The sequence below is a fragment of the Myotis yumanensis genome, unplaced genomic scaffold, assembly GCF_028538775.1.
Source record: "Myotis yumanensis isolate MYYU_CA2020_CCGP unplaced genomic scaffold, mMyoYum1.0.hap1 SCAF_3, whole genome shotgun sequence".
NCBI lineage: Eukaryota > Metazoa > Chordata > Mammalia > Chiroptera > Vespertilionidae > Myotis > Myotis yumanensis.
The window spans coordinates 178,940,666-178,958,347 of NW_027223754.1; positions in this window are offsets into that span (position 1 = coordinate 178,940,666).

The window sequence follows — 17,682 nt, forward strand, 5'->3', positions numbered from 1 at the left end:
TAGTATAAAATTTTACTGGTTAGTCTATAACATATAGTGCTTTTCAAAAAAAGAATGTTGTTTTTTATTTTAAATTATTTTTATGTTGCCCATTTAAAAACAAAATTTTCAGGTAGTTGGTGTAAATTTATATTTTCTCATATTGGACAATGTTACCTTTTTTTCTGCTAAAAATTTACTGTTCGTTGACTTTTCATATTGAAAGAGAAGCATAAAGGAGATTACAGACTTAGTAGAAAGGAAAGTCGCTAGGTTATTTGGTTTTCTACTTACATAGAACCTTGGTCTGCTCATCTCAGAAATATCATGGTTATACTGTGAATGCCTGGTGACTTGTCTTCTTGTGCTGCTTCATCTGGAAGCTCATAACATGTTGTGAGAAACATGTTATTTAAATGTTGAATGCTAATTCTAGGCTTGTCATTTTTTCTTGAGTGTTTAGTAGAGGAGGAGAAAACTCTTTGTTTAAATATAGATTTGTTATTTTCTATGAAAAAAACTGGTGTTTATTATTTTTTTAATTTGAATTTCTAGGTTAACATTGGTTAGTAATATAATACAGGTTTCAAGTATACAGTTCTATAATATATCATCTGTATATTGTGTGTTCACCACCCAAAGTCAAATCTCCTTCTGTCACCATTTATATTCCTTTTACCCTATTCTACTTCCCCCCACCTACCTTTCTCTTTGGTAATCACCATACTGTTGTCTATGACCATGAATTTTATTTTTAAATTTTTTTGCTTAATCCCTTTACCTTTTTCACCCAGTCCCTCTACCCCCTCCCACTGACAGCTATCAGTTAGTTCTCTGTATCTGTGAGTCTGCTTCTATTTTGTTTGGTAGTTTACTTTGTTCATTAGATTCCACATATAAGTGAAATCATATGGCACTTGTCTCTGACTGGCTTATTTCACTTAGCATAATACTCTCCAGATCCATCCATGCACGAGGTAAGCTTTCCTTCTTTATTAAAAGCTGAGTATTATTTAGTTGTGTAAATGTACCACAGCTTTTTTATCCACTCATCTACTGATGGGCATTTGGGCTGCTTCCAAATTTTGGCTATTATAAATAAAGCTGCAGTGAACATAGGAGTTAACTCAAGGGGAAAATGGGAGGCTACTAATGTCTCCCTTGCTGACGCTGAAGGTATCAAGAGACTTTTAGATGACTGTGCAAATCTCCTCAGGTAGACTTAAACAGAGCCACTCTATTTGCTGAGAAATGTTGTCATTGAAGATAGTCTTTCTGAGGGTATGGCTATATTCTCTATTACTTCCTCAGAGATTGAGAATCCAAGAAAATGAGAGTACTTGGATAGGCAAGGAGAGCTTTGTGAATACTAAGCTTGGCTAATTGATTCTGAGACAAAGTCAGATACAACAGGATGCTTTTGTATTTTTGTTCTGTGGATTAGGGATTTATTTCCCACTCTGTAGAGTCCAATTTTTCTAGTAACATTGATACTGTAGAAGTTCTCTTTGTACTTCATACAAAATCTGTGAATGAAGTAGCTATTAATAGCAAAGAAGGAATGACCTCAGGGAAAACAGAATATCCAAGGTTGTTGTCAAGGACATTTCCTTTAATGAATTCTGTGAGACTACTGTATGCAGTGGCCTTGTAATCTTCATGCACCTTAGTGTGTGTGGAGTAAAGTCAGGATCAGGAATAGGAGTGATTTGTCTTAAGGTAGCAAATAAGCTGGGGATCGATGATTCCTCATCTTTAGAGATCCAATGAGTCACGAAGGTGGGTAATGAAACAGAGTGGCTTGCTTAGTTTTGTTGACTAAGTCATTTCAATGACTTCATTGTTGTGACTGGGATATCCCTTAACTGTCTAAGTTGTCGTCTTTGAGATTTTTGAAGTAATCTCCAACCTTCAATCTGATATCCTAAAATTTGAGCAAGGAACTTAGAGGAAGCATGCTGTTGAAAAACTTGAATTAGCTCTGGCAGTAATGTAGAAACCTTATATTCCATAGGCTAGTAGAATTGTACAGCCAACACTGGAAGATCCCACAGTTGCTTATCTTGCTTCTGAATGGCTCATAGTTACCAAAGAAGCATCCAAGTGGAAATAGTCTGCCAGAGTATACAGCACAAAGAGACACTCTTGACCACTAAGAGCTTCAGCAGCTGATTTAAGAGTAATTTCAGCTACAATGGTGGAAAACTCCTTTGAGCTTCCTTGGACTTTAACACTTAAGATTTAAAAGAAGAACACAGCATGGATTATTGCTGTATTAGCGATCCCTTATTTTTATGTAGTCCTTCATAATGTATATAGTATTGTCACATACATCATCTCACTGCCACCTCCAATAAATAGGAGGGAAAAGAGGACAGTTATCCTAATCCCTTATATATAGTTGCAAAAATGAATTCAAAATGGCTTGCCCTAGCTGGTTTGGCTCAGTGGATAGAGCGTCAGCGTGTGAACTGAAGGTTCACAGGTTCGATTTTGGGCAAGGGCATATGCCCAGGTTATGGGCTCAATCTCCAGTGGTGGGTGTCAGGAGACAGCCGATCAAGGATTCTCTCTCATCATTGATGTTTCTTTCTCTCCCTCTCCCTTCCTCTCTGAAATCAACAAAAAAATTTATTAAAAAAACCCAAAGTGGCTAAAATGCTCAAGGGCACAGAAGTATCTGATCCGAATCCAGGTGTTCTGACTTCAAATTGGAAGGTAGAGATTTCAGTGGAAAAGTTGTGGGTTTTTGGAGTTAGAAAGTTTAAATCCAGTTTGTCACATAGAATAGTTATATGGTTTTGAGTTATTTAGCTAATCTAAGCCTCAGTTTCTTAAAATAGAAAGCAGGAACATTTTACCTTGAGAGAGAGAGATTTTGAATATTAATTGATATGAGGCACTCTGGAAGTTACCTGGCACACAAATAAATCTTTCATTCTACTGCATCTTTCCTGTTTCTTTGTTTTTCCTTCCCTGTGACCCTTCTTATCCTTTCCTTCCTGTTTTCTTCCCCGTGTCCTTCTCTTTATCTTACCTTTTGTCTTTTCTCTCCTTGCCTCCTTACTGTCCTTTCATCCCTCCCTTTGCACTGCTTTGTTATACTTCTCTAACATCTTTTGCGCCTAGACCAGTGGTTCTCAACCTTCTGGCCCTTTAAATACAGTTCCTCATGTTGTGACCCAACCATAAAATTATTTTCATTGCTACTTCATAACTGTAATGTTGCTACTGTTATGAATCGTAATGTAAATATCTGATATGCAGGATGGTCTTAGGCGACATTCGACCGCCAAAGGGGTCTCGATCCACAGGTTGAGAACCGCTGATCTAGCCCAACAGCGGATCTCCTAGTGGTCCCTGCAGTTACTAAAAGTGCTCCTTTAAGTAACAGCCCACAGCTGGCCTTCAGTTTAGAGTTGGAGTCATGAGGCCAGTGTGGAGAAGAGCATGGTTTGCTGAATGGAAACTCAAGTAATAACTCACAGATCCAGAAAGGCTCTGAGGGTGGGATAACCCAAGTTTACTGTTGAAATGAGCAGGCATGCTCTACCAAAAAATAAAATATAAAGAAGTATGCAAATAATTCTAGGTCTTTTAAGAAAAGAAAAATGGGATTTATTTTTAGGGTAAAATCAATTCTACTTTTTGAAAAAGTGTTTTTGATTGATTTCAGAGAGGAAGGGAGAGGGAGAAAGAGATAGAAACATCGATGATGAGAGAGTCATTCATTGGCTGTCTCCTGCATGCCCATACTGGGGATCGAGCCTGCAACCTGGCCATGTGCCCTGATCAGGAATCAAACCTTGACCTCCTGGTTCATAGGTTGATGCTCAACCACTGAGCCACATTGCTGGCTGGGCAAATTCTGTATTCAAATTTAATGTATTCATAAGGCTTCCATTTCTTCCCTCCATCCCCAAGACTTTATTTATTTTTATTGATTTCAAAGAGAAAAGGAGAGGGAGAAAGAGATAGAAACATCAATGATGAGAGAATCATTGATCTGCCTCCTGGTGCTCCCCACACTGGGGAGCCCACAACCCGGCCTTGACCGAGAATAGAATCATGACCTCCTGGTTCATAGGTTGATGCTCAACCATTGAGCCAACCTGGCTGGGCATCCCCAAGACTTTAAAATGCAGTAGCTGCCATGGAGTGTATAAGGCTTTTCAAAATCTAGGCTCTGCTAACGTCTGTCTCCAGCTTCATCTGCTGTTCCCCAACTTGCACTGTGTTTAGTAGGGCTAAACTTCATGTGGCTTCCCAAACATACCATGCCCCTTTAATGTTTTTGTGACCATTAAACAGGTCCTTTTTAAATCCTATAATGCCCTTTCTCCTTTTCTGGCTGGCTAACTTCAACTTTAAAAACCCATCGCGACACAACCTCATCCAAAAAGATCTTGCCAACATCCCCCATACTGAGTTAAGGTACTGATTTTTGCCTCTCTGTCTTACATGTGGTTTTGTTATTGCATTTACTTTACTATATTATAATTTTTATTTTTTACCTTTCTGTATACCCTACTGAGCTATTGGACTGAGTTCCTTGGCAGCAGTTTACTCATATTATCTCATACTTCTAGCTCAGGAATCTGGAAATCAGAAGGCATTCACCAAATCCTTGTTGAATGAATAAGTGAATAAATGAATGAAAGAATGGAAAAAGATGCAATATGTGAAAGCACTTTGTATCACAGTGTAGGACTTAGTTATTATTGACCTTACTATAATTTTCATAATTTTTTTGAAAGTTAAAAGTAACTTACTAGAGAAAAACTTTAAAATTTTAGATTAAGAGGGATAGTTAACAACATAATTATGTCCATAATGGGAAATTATTTGAGGAAAATAAAAAAATACTGCCCTAACTGGTTTGGCTCAGTGGATGGAGCGTCGGCCTGCGGACTGAAAGGTCCCAGGTTCGATTCCGGTCAAGGGCATGTACCTTGGCTGCAGGCACATCCCCAGTAGGGAGTGTGCAGAAGGCAGCTGATTGATGTTTCTCTCTCATCGATGTTTCTAACTCTCTGTCCCTCTCCCTTCCTCTCTGTAAAAAATCAATAAAATGTTAAAAAAAAAACTAAAAATGTGAATTGTTAAAATACGTAGAACTACCTTTTATTTTAATAGATAGTGCATGTATACAATATAAAATTCATAAGGTACTAAGAAGAACATACTATAAAAATACACTAAGTTCATTTTTCATTTCCTCACCCTGGTTGCCCAATTTCCCAGTTTCTCTCCCTTATTGTTACCATACTTTCCAGATGCCTTCTATGCTTATAAGGCATAGGTATACATGCTGCCTTTTGAAAGAGAACAGAAAGGGCTGTTTTCAAGTAGTGCATGTATGGTAAAATAAAATTGTATGAGAGATAAAAACTTAGTTCTCAAGTTTTTATTTTCAGAGTTGTTTTCTAGTTTGAGGAAATTACCATACTGAACTTTGTTTTCAGATCCTGTTGATTAGCAGCATTGTGAAATGTCTCTACTTGTCTCCTTTGATTTGGTCTTCTGCTCCTCATTCTTTCTCTAATACAGTGTTTTACCTCTTCAAATCCTGCCCTTGATTCACACACAGCTGCCCTGGCACTTTTTAATAAGGATACTTATCCACTTGGAGAAGGAATCAGGCTTGCTCCCCTCACTTCATTCCTCGCCAGCATATGAAGAGCACAGATGATGGAGGCTGTTTGTGTTTGCTGGAAACAAAAATCCCCAGATACCAGCACTCTGATTTGGCAGTTGCTTCCCTCATCTCCTCTAAGTGCAGTCTTTGCAAAGTCTTCACAGGAGAATTCTATTCCTGCTGTCTTGGCAGTTTGACATCATGAACCAGTGTAACCTGTTCAATGACACATGAAATAAAGTCTGAACTTGCCTTCAGGAAGAGATTTTAAATTTGTCTACTCTATCCCTGTGGCAGAGCATTGATACCAAGAGTTAAAGAGCTCTATTAGTTTTAATCATAAACCAGTTTTTTTAAACCCTAAAAACAGACATTCTTTTATTTCAGGCTTATAAAGGTGTTACGGAAAATATAAACTTCGAGTAGGAATCACAAAGTAATCATTAAAGTCATTAAAATACTTGGCTAAGTGTTTCACTAAAAAATGTTTACCAAAACCTAGCTACAACTTAATATGACTGACAATATTCTATTAAATTCATATATTGGATTGTTTTTCTTCTCAGACTGCATTCCTTATGGTAGATTGTTATTTATGAGTCTTCAAAAATGTTTTTATTTTTTTGGTTACTGCTCTGAGACACCTGTATCTACAGGAAGCAATTTGGGAAATTTAAGCCCTGTTTATTTTTAACATCTATAAGAATACAATGTTGAACAGATAGGTTAGAGATACTTAGGTGTTTACCTGAAACAGACTTTTTTTTCCCTTGGAAGGCATGTGGTGAAATTGGATAATAGAATAATTTTCCAATCACAGCAGCTGTGTCTGGCATGCCATGAAGAACTCAGGTCTCTTCACACGAACAGAGAGTAGTCACAGCCAGCATATTCACGGAGACAGACGTGAGCACCAGCAGATTTGGAATTGCTGAAACTCTTCTGATCCAGTGCAGGGGCAAATGGGTGCCGGTGTTGCCCACTCCCCTGCATTTCTTACTGGTATCCATTGCCTCAGTATAGTTAGTTCCACTCAGGTAACTGAATATCACTTTACTGAACCGAATATGGCTTAAAAACAAAACATTTGAGCTCAACTCATTGGTACTTCTTGTGAAGGGGAAATAGATTTTTATCTATTTTCAGAGCAATATGTAAGGTTTAGAATCCTTTTGTTTTATATTATTCACATCAACTAATGGAGAATTAGAATAATAATTCCTACCATCTCAAAACATTGTTACTGCTCTGTAGTAACAATAAATTGAGTAAGAGAGGGAGACCACTGATAGATTTTAACTGTCTGCCTTGTGTTGCTTCCTTTAGTCATCTCCATTCAGCTCCACCTAGAGATGAATATGGGACTCTTAAAAGAATGAATTAATGTAATACAGTGAAGACAAACACAAAACAACAACAAAAGCCTTCCCCAGAGACAGCCTTATTCTCATTTTTATCTCTGTCCCTGTATTAGGCATCAAGGGGTCTACCTTCTCTGCATCCCTGTTCTTGGTTGTAGCAATCTTTGGAAAAATCTCCCTCCTGTTCCTCATAATGAGCTACTGTACTTGCCAATCACAGTCACCCTTCTCTCTGGTCATGGGTGAGCAAATGGCTTAGGTCTGGTCATTCATAATACTCCGTGCCTCTTGCTATGGGGAAAGATCAGGTCTGGGTAGGAGACCCAGGCTTGGCTTACTAGACTTCTTTTCTGTTTTCTGGGATTTTCATATGGAAATGCGCCACCTCCCCACTCCACTTCTCCTCCACTCTACCTCAGTCCTCTCCTAGTACCCCCAGTCCACCTTTGTCTGGCTTTCCTGACTTGTTATGGGAACAGCTCAGTCATACACATGCACTCTTAAAAACGGTGAATAACCAACCCACTATGTTCTCCATTTATTCCTTTTTCAGCTCCTGTATCTACTCTGTGTAATGGATTGGTCTTCATAGCATTTCTTTATAACGGGGAGCACAGTGCCTGAAGGGGGCACAGGAGGGACGGCAGGAAGAAGGCTTCTGATTTCCTTTTGCCAGCTCCTGCTGTGTGGAGAGGGGCATCCAGTGCTACTTTGCACCAGCTGCATACTGTCCCTTGGTGACCTCCCAACCTGGCCCAGGCCCAGTTGACCACTTCACCATGACTCTCCAGACAGGGACACTGGCATGTGTTCCCGGCCTCATGTCAGCAGTAGCACCTGGACTCTCTCTGCTACTCTCTGGACTCAGTAGCACCTCCCCACCAGCCTTGGCTTGTTTGTGCCCTGGAGGGTTGTCTCCTGTTGCCTGGTGACTGTAGACTAGCTTTGGCTCAGGCAACCCAGCAAATTTCCCTGCATCTTGGTGGTGGCAACCATTCTCTCTCGGATGAGGTCTGAACCCCACCTTTGGGGTGTGGGCCCACCTCTAAGTTTTCCCTTCCTTGGGCACTCTCCAATAGCCCTGGGCATCCTGTAGAGTTCTCTTTGCATCTTTTTCAGTGACTCTCCTATTGTAGTTTAATAATTGTTTGTATACAACCTCCCCTGTTCAAATTACAGTGTGTTTTCTGTTTTCTGATTGGACCCGGACTAATTCATCCTTTATTCTTAACATTACTTTCAGTTTCTGTGATTTGCTTGGCTTTTTTCTCACCTCTGTGTTATTAATATTTTTATTATTGTCCCATTTCTGAAGTCCATGTAAATTGGGAGAAGCAATTACTATCTTACTTTTTTTCATGCATAGATGAGAGACTTTGTAAATTGTAAAATGATATTTTATGTTTGTTGATTTATTATCTAACAATGCTTCTTTATATCTTTAGCCTCATCCTCTCTCTGAACATTTCCAGGAGGTTGGTTCTTGACTTTCGCCTTCTCTCTGTACCTTAACTTCCCATATCTTTAGCTTCATCCTGATTTCTTTTGGAACGCTGGGCTCACGCCTCCATTGCTATCTTTAGTTTTTCTCTACTGTCTAGACTCTAGATGCTGGGAGATAATGTCCAAATTTTTTAATTTGATGGACAAGCTTTCATTAATTCAACATACATGAGGGCCTATAGTATGCAAGGCACTGTTCTAGGTGCTGGGCATACAGAAGTGAACAACATAGGCAAAATCTTTGCTTTTGTGGAGTTTATATTCCACAATTTAACCCTAATTTATCCTTCCAGACTTATCTCCCTGCATTAACTTGTGCTCCAGGGGAAAATGAACATTTCATTGTTATTTTCCTGCCTCTTTACCAATGATCATACCTCAAATGGTCTTCATCCTCTCTACCTAAATCCTTTGGTTTCTCTAAGACTCAGTTTAAATCCATCCATGAATCCTCAGTAGACAAGTCCCAAAGCACTTCTTGTAGCAGCGATTCACAACATTTTCTATAGCAACTTCTCTGAGAGATAAAATACGCTGTTTTATAACAATGACTCGATGTGCATATATTTTCAAGGGGTAAAGGGTAAGTTTTTGCCAGAATCTCAAAATGTAGATGTGCAGGCTTTTAGAACTTGAAAATCTCCCTCACTGGTCTATACCTTGTGTTTATTTTTCTTTTTTAAAATTGATTTTGGAGAGAGAAGAAGGGGGAGAGAGAGAAAGAGAAACATCAGTCTATTGTTTCACTTATTTATACATTCATTGGTTGATTCTTGTATGTGCCCTGACTGGGGATCAAACCCACAGCCTTGGTGTGTTGGGATGATGCTCTAACCAACTTAGCTACCCAACCAGGACCTATATCTTGTGTTTCTTAATTAAATGTGTACTGCTTTTAAGATATTTTCTACTAAATTCTCATGCCTTATCTCTTTATATAAATGGGAATGCATTAGAAAAAAGTCAGTGAGTCTATCACTTTTTGACAGTTTTCCCTGCCAACAGTTCCTGGTTGTATATGTTACACATAGAATGTTAAGAAATAATGAAATGATTATTGGTTTTATTTCAACTGTTGCCCAATGCTTTTCTAGTTTAAAAAAAATTCTCACCTGAGGATATGCTTTCTGTTGATTTTAGAGAAAGAGGAAGGGAGAGGAGAAAAACATCTATGTGAAAGAGAGACGTCAATGAAACATGGCTTGGTTGCCTCCTGTATGTGCCTCAATCTGGAATCAAACCCATAACCTATGCTCCAACCAGAAATCAAACCCGCCATCTTTCAGTGTATGGGATGATGCTCCAACTAACTGAGCCACACTGACCAGGGCTAGGCAAAGAATTCTTAGATAGTATATCAAAATCACATAATTGCTATAATGATTAATTTTTTCAAGTTGACAATACAAAATGCTGACCATGCTGCGGGAAAACTGGAATTCTCATACATTGCTAATGGAGTTACAAAATGGCACAGCCACTTTGAAAAACATAGGCAGCTTCTTGCAAAGCTAATCACATACTTATAGAATTTTTCAAATACATAGTTTATTCTTATTTTTGGTGGCAATATAATTTTATAGAACCCAAAATTTAAAGCTACTTTAATTTTAAAATTTTCAAATACAATTGACATACAAGACTAAAGTAGTTTCAGGTGTACATCCCAGTGATTAGACATTATATAACTTACTAAGTGCTCATCCCAGTAAATCTAGTACCCACCTGGCACCATGCAGTTATTACATTATTATTGACTCTATTACCTATGCTGTACTTTACATCCCTGTGACTATAACTACCACACAATTTGAAGGTACTTTAAAGATTATCGTCTTGCTTTTCAGTGAGTCAGTCCCTCCTTAGACTATCTCTTAATGTATATTTTCTGCACTTAAGTCACCACTTGGCAGTCCTTTAGGTTAATATCCCCATCTCATTAGACTCCTATGGAGAAACCACTTCCGTCCTTTAGGCTCTTTAGTTGTTTATCTTAGGTCCTTTTTCATTTCTTCAACCTTGCTTCATTAGAGGAGAGTGGAAATAGATACTTCTAAGAAAGGATTTCATCTCCTCTAAATATAAAATATTATTTCACTAAAATGATTTTTGGGGGTGGGGACAATGTAACAAACAAAGCACTGGCAACATGTGTGAAGCTGCCTTTGGGAAATCAGTATTTTGTATCATAATGGCTACCACTCTGCAGGTTGCCCACATCTACAGAGGTTCAGTCTTTGAGCTCCCTGTGAATAGAATGATGGTGCCAGGAAGCAATGCATGTGTGTCTCTGAGCGGGAATGTGGATCTGGACAAACTGCCATCTGTTTTGCTGTAGCATCTTGGAGTTAATGGCCCAAGAAAGTTAGAATCCATCATTCTGATGAGTCCTGAAATAGGAGGCTCCTTCCAGTCAACAGTTTGTACTCTTACTAGGCATTTGAGGCTGTAACAGAATGATCAATGGAAAGTGGTAGAAGAAATAAGAAGCTAAGTTTGAGGGGGTTAGGAGGCCTGGCTTCTTGTTCATTTTTGTAATTAGCTGGGACACATTGGGAAAATCACTTCCTCTCTCTGGGTCTCAGACTGTGCAGTTGTTTCATTAGAGAGGGTAAGACTAGAAGCTCCCTATGGTCCTTTCGGTTCTGCATTTTATAATTTTGTAGTTATAGGTGTCAGGAAAACTAATGTGAATCATCCTCCCTCATGGCAAGACAATTAACAGAAGTAACTGCCATTGTTACTTGGCTCTTGAGAGGGCAGCAACACTTCAGTGACTCCAGAGGGTTGAAGAGACTGAACATGCCACATTCCATTTCATAATACACACTGCTAAAGAAATCCTAAAACGGAGTTACTGGATATGTGGGAATATATGATTTAGTCCATTAGAAAGCTATATTGTCCATTTAAATATGTAGGAATTTAGGGTTTTGCTCTATTCCTTGCAACAAATTATAGCAATTCGAAGTTAATTAAGACAGGCTTTGTCAGAGTATTAGATTCTGTATCCCTTTTGGTGAACAGGATGATAGAAGTAAACAATAGAGGATGATCCCATGGTTTCAAAATCTTGATTTTAGGGCACTTGTCCCATAGAAAAGAACATTTCACATACAAGATCTAAAAGCCATGCCAATAAAAAAAAAATCTATGGCTAGAAAATTAATTCAAGTTGTGAGCTTATAAGGATTAGAGCTGGTTTCTTTTTCTTCCTTCAGAACTCCTACAGCACATAGATAGCTTGCATGCAGTGGTTGCCTAGTAACTGCTTATTTACAGTGACTATGGAGGCCACTTTTCTTTAGCCTAATTCCAAAACTAGAAAGTTCAGGGAAAACACAACACTGAATGATTTATATTATTGATTATCAGGTTGGTTTTTGTTGATTTTTTTTTTTTTTTTTACCTTTCTGTATTCTTGTGTTTTAGGAGTACCAGCTTTAAACGGCTGGATTTTTTTTTTAATCCAGTCTGACACTTGCTTTTTTTCAAATGGGAAAATTTAATACATTTTCATTTATTGTGGTTATAGAAATATTAGGACTGTAGAAATAAATATTATCATGTCTTTCCTATTTGTGCTACCTTTTCTGCATCTCTTCCTCATTTTTGCTGTCTCCCAAATTCATTGAGTTTTCCCTTCCTCTTCTTATTTTTTTCCACGTGCCCTAACTTGGAATTAATATGCACTGTCTTTTTGTTGTTGTTGTTAATCCTCCTCCAAGGATATTATTTCCTTTGATTTTTTAGAGATAGTGAAAGGGAGGGGGAGAGACAGAGAGAGAGAGAGAGAAACATTGATGTGAGAGAGACACATTGATTGGTTGCCTCCCGCATGCTCCCCAACCCGAGGCTAGGGATTGAGCCTGCAACCGAGGTACGTGCTCTTGACCAAAATTGAATTCTCGACCCCTCAGTTCATGAGCCACTGCTCAACTACTGAGCAAAACTGGCTAGGGCATGCACTGTTTCTTTTATTTTAGTGGTTATTTGGATTATTTTAATGGGAATACTAGTCAGAGTTTGCAGTTATCCAACATTTTTTATTGATTTTTCTTAGAGATGAAGGAGGAGAGAGAAAGATCAATTTGTTGTTCCACTTATTTATGCATTCATTGGTTGATTCTTGTGTGTGCCCTCACTCGGGATTGAACCCACACCTTGGCATATCAGGATGATGCTCTAACCAACTGAACTATGCAACCAGAGCCAGTTATTCAATATTTTTACCTTCCAAAAAATGCAAAGACATTAGAATGTTTTTAATTCTGACTACCCCCCCTCACTATTTATAAACTACTATAATCATGTTTTAGGTCAATTATTACCATTGTTTTTTATTACATTGCAATCAGTGTAACTAGTTATTACAAATAATCAATGTATTTTGCCCACATATTACCAATGTCTTTGTGCATCATTTCTTTTGCAACCAAGTCCTTCCTTTTAAAGTTTCTTTGATGAGCTCTTTTGGTAGTAAAGTCTCTCAGTTTTCATTTGTCTGAAAATTTATTAATTTAAATTATTACTTATTAGTTCTTGAAGTATAGACTAATAGATTGATAGTTGTTCTATCTCAACCTATTGAAGACATTATTTCACTACCTTCTGGTTCCCATTATTGCTGTTATAAAGTCAGTTGTCTGTCTAATTGTTATTCTGTTGTGGATAATGTATGTTCTCTCTGACACTGTTGGAATCTTTTTGTCTTTTGGTGTTTTGTAGTTGTGACTAGGTTTTATTTTTTCAATTTGCTCTTTTTTTTGTTTTTGGTTTCTCTACATCTGTGTCTTTTAACATTTCTGGGAAATCCCCAGCCATTATCTTGATAAATACTACTTATTCCCTAATATGTCATTCTGGAATGATAGTTAAACCTCATGCTACATTCCATGTCTTTAACTCCTATTTCAAATTTTTATCTCTCTCTGGGATATATTCTGAATTTCTTTGCATCTTCCAGTTCTCAAGTTCTTTGGTTAGGTGTAACTCACCTGCTATTAATTCAGTTTTTGACTTTTAGAAATTCTATTTGGTTCTTTTCAAAATCTTTTTTTTTTAGAGTCTCTTGTTCTGTACTTATATTGGAGTTTTCACTTTTATTTCTTTAAACATATTATATATAATTATTTTATTATTCCAACATCAGAAGTTCTTTGGGATCTTTGCCCTCTGTTGTTTCTATCTCTTATTCATGGTGCCTTGTTTCCTTGTGTATTTTGTGATATCCAATTGTGAGTTACTCCTTTTCCTTGGATCTTTTTGAGAATGTTTGAGGTCTGGGTTTTATTTTCTTCTGCCAAACATCTAGGGGACAATATCACCACTTTGAATAAAAATGTCAGCCCAGCCAGGGCAGCTCAGTGGTTGAGCATTGACCCCAGGCACCAAGAGGTCACCGGTTCATTTCCGGTCAGGGCACATGCCCAGGTTGCAGGCTCGATCCCCAGGAGGGGGCTTGCAGGAGGCGGCTTGCAGGAGGCAGCCAATCGATGCTGATGTTTCCCTCTCATCGATGTTTCTGTCTCTCCCTCTGCCTCCCTCTTTCTCTAAAATCAATAAAAACATATTTTTAAAAAATAGAAGCCAAAGTGTTTTGAATCACAGTGGCAGTATAAATTCAGACTGTAAATATATGTCAGAGTGCTGTTTTGACTTGGTTTGAAGATCTGAATATTTCTTGCATTTCTGCTATTTTTACCCAATATTTTATTTGTTTCTATTGGGAGAATCATATAGGGTCTCTTACCTGCCATCCTGCTGGTAAGTTGGATGCAATTTTTGTTTTGACACAAATAGTGCAGTGACTACAAAGCCACATAATTTGGATTAAGTCTCACAGAAAGAAGAAGTGAGAATTTATTGCAAGGTAAGTGGGCCTGTAGCTCTCACTGGTTCCTTTGTGACATCCGTGGCACCTGGAACCTGACACTTACCACTTAACATCATTTGACTTTGAAATGTGAAATGTGAGTTTTAAGAGAGACTTGGGTAAAATCCTTCCTAGTAAGTTAATGTTAAGAAACAAGTAGTACTGATTTAAGTGGGACCCTCTCATACTTATTCATACTTGATGCTTGAAAGGCAGTTGTAAACTCCCACTGCGGAGACAGCCAGATGTGCAGGTGCTGTCCCCAGAGAAAACATCCCTCCTTGCCTTCCCTTTTGTCTTTTGACTTGCTCAGGTGCCCTGGGGTCAGAAACAGGTACTGTTTCCTAAGAACATTTCTGATAAAATAGTTTGCTTTGGAAATTCATGTGAACAAACTACTCAATGCAAAGAGTGAGGTGGTAAACATTGTGTTCCTAGGAAAAGGCAAATGACTCTCCCTGCTTCTGCCTCTGTGGGATCCAGTAAAACCTGAGATGGTCTACTTCAACCAAACCAGCAAAAAGGGAAGCTCCACACTCGCTGCTGTTGACTGCTTGTAGCCACACAAACTCAGGGTTTCTCCCAGCTTAAAAATGCTGCCATTTCTTTGATTTATTTCCAGCTGCCAATAGAAACTTCCATTACCTCTGGGAAAGCGATAGTTCAATGTGGCCCATCTTTGTAGGGACAGCAACTCATGCTGAGACCATCTCCTTTCTCCCAAGTTCTGGTCAAGCAGGCAATCTGGAACGCCGGTCAAAAAGAGACAGTTAAGCAGTTCGGACTGTCTGAATAAAAGATCTCACAAACAACAGCTTATTGAATAATTAAACAATATATTTGAGTGCCCACTGTGGCTGGCATTTTTCTAAGTGCTCGGGATATAACAGCGAGCACACGATCCTACAGCACACGACCTCAGGCAGAGGACAGACAAGATACAGACAATTCCATTACAGGCATACCTTTTTCCATGTACTTAGCTTTGTTGCATTTCACAGATGTTGCAGGGTGTTGTTTTCTTACAAATCAAAAGCAAGACCTCTCCACCAGCAAAAAGATTATGACTTTATTGCAATACTCATTTTACCGAGGCGGTCTGGGACTGAACTTGAATTATCTCTGAGGTATGCCTGTTTCAGTGTGATGAGAGCCTGGATGAGAAATGATAGAAGCTGCTGCCTAAACCATCTCTCTCCACTTTACTGGTTCCGCACTGAGCTTTTAGTTAATTGTAATGCATAGAACCACACAACATATAAAACAATATGCTAGGAATGATCTCCCTAACACAGAAGAGAGATGAAGGGTCGAGGAGGGTAGGGTGGGAAAGAGAGCAAGGACGGATGATGAAAATATATTTGACCCTTTTTGACCTTTCAGAGGAGTTTTAAAATGTATTATATCAAGACAGGCTGTTTAATAAGTGAACATTGGTACATTCGCCTGGCATATGTAACTCTTCGATTAGAGTGGGAAAAGGAAGTGGAGATAGTTTTTAGTTTGGAACTAATCAAACTTTAGTATATTTCCATGTTTACAAAAACAATCTTATTTTAAAAATTAAATACTTATGTATAGAACATGTTTTGGGGCAGTGAAAATACTCTGTATGATATGACAACGATGAGGACATGTCATCATACATCTGTCCAAACATGTAGAAGGTACACCACCAAGAGTGAAGCCTGATGTAAACCATGGATGCCAGTGATAAGGATGAATCAATTTAGGCCAGTGGTGGGCAACCCCTGGCACGCGTGCCAAACATGGCACGCCAGTAACTTTTGCTCGCACGCGAAACCCTCCCTTATAATCTTCCATTTACAATTTTTTTCTTAATATTGACTTTTTTATTTTTCAGATAAATTCAGTGTAGGTGCATCTTAGATAAATAAATAATTTTACATAACAAGTTATCTTAAAGACCATAGACATGGATTGATGAGAGAGGGGAAGAGCAATTTCTATGCCTCTGCCTTAACTCTCCCTGCCTTCCTAGATCCGACCAGTGTTTTGGTTTCATCCACATACGCTTGTGAATCTTGGTTCTCAGTGATGAATTTTGTTAAGTCTCATAATAGGAGTAGCCTGACGGATGAAAGTAGTAGCTCGTGCCCTAACTGGTTTGGCTCAGTGGATAGAGCGTCAGCCTGTGGACTGAAGGGTCCCAGATTTGATTCTGGTCAAGGGCATGTACCTTGGTTGCGGGCACATCTCCACTCGGAGGTGTGCAGGAGGCAGCTGATCGATGTTTTTCTCTCATCGATGTTTCTAACTCTCTATCCTTCTCCCTTTCTCTCTGTAAAAAATCAATAAAATATATATTTTTTAAAAGTAGTAGCTCGTGCATATCTCTGAAGGTCACGAAATATAAACCTGATATAAAATCTCTGTCATCAGTGATGCAGCAGCAAAAGTCCCACTGATAATATCAAACGGAGTCAAAGTTTTCTGTCAGACTATCAGTGTACATGTATAGATTAAAAAATAAATGTATTTTTCATCATCATATACTGTGTTTTTGTCGCTTGAATGAATTTTATTATTTCTTCAAGGTTCTTCACATACGCACACCTTAAGAGATATCAAGTAGAGGCTCCAGTGGCGCAATCGGTTAGCGCGCAGTACTTATAAGAGATATCACGTAGGCGTAACGTTCTCAAAAAATTAGGTTTGGCACGCAGAAGAATCTTGAGTCAGAGATTTTGCTGATTTTGGCATGAACTCACAAAAAGGTTGCCCACCCCTGATATAGGTTCAGCATTTGTAACTGATTACCACTCTGATGGTGGATGTTGATAATGGGGGTGGCTATGCATGTAAGTAGGTCAGGGAGTATATGGGAAATCTCTGTAAATGCTACTCAATTTTGCTGTGAACCCAAAACTTCTCTAAAAAATAAAGTTTCGATGGACAAAAGAGATTATTTCACATCTTGGTTGTGAGCTCTGAGCATACCCCTCAAGTAAGGGAATCAGATATCACAGACCAAAGGGCCCTTCGATACCCAGGCTCTTCACAGGAGTGGCTCTAGCACTGACATGTGTTGGGGTTTTCCTCAGGAATAACAGTTAAATAAACCTTAATACTCTCACTGGAGCATGAAGACCATTTCATTTATGCTGGGGTCCAACCCCATCTAAGTCTTTGGAACGATGGGACAAGGAGCTTCTCTGGGTCCATTGTGGTCATGCATGTAATGCATTTACTCAATCCAAGGCAGGCATTAAAAAGAAAAACCCCAAATGCTCTCTTGTATCCATTTTAAGAGTAGGATTGGCGCTTTCCGCTATTACCTGAGTCCTGATCTATCACCCCAGGGA